The sequence below is a fragment of the Aptenodytes forsteri genome, unplaced genomic scaffold, assembly GCF_000699145.1.
Source record: "Aptenodytes forsteri isolate BGI_AS27 unplaced genomic scaffold, ASM69914v1 Scaffold209, whole genome shotgun sequence".
Lineage (NCBI taxonomy): Eukaryota > Metazoa > Chordata > Aves > Sphenisciformes > Spheniscidae > Aptenodytes > Aptenodytes forsteri.
The window spans coordinates 498269-498636 of record NW_008795034.1 but is presented as its reverse complement, the minus strand read 5'-3'; positions in this window follow the sequence as shown (position 1 = coordinate 498636).

The window sequence follows — 368 nt, the reverse complement described above, 5'->3', positions numbered from 1 at the left end:
AAAGCAAAAAGCAGCCACTAATGAGCACTAGACTCTAACATACAGTAAGGCAAGTGAACCCCATGGCAAGCACAGGAGCCTGCCCATTAATAGCTAAACAGCAATAACAGCTATAAATTTGATCTAGCAATCTAGCATATCTCGAACCTTCGAGCCCTGCGTTGGGCGCCAAAAAGGATTGTTGTGGTTTAACCCCAGCCGGCAGCTCAGCCCCATCCAGCCGCTCGCTCGCTCCCCCCCCTGGTGGGATGGGGGAGAGAATCGGAAGAGTAAAAGTGAGAAACTCTCTTGTGGGTTGAGCGAAAGACAGTTTAATAGGTAAAGCAAAAGCCGCGCATGCAAGCAAAGCAAAACAAGGAATTCATTCA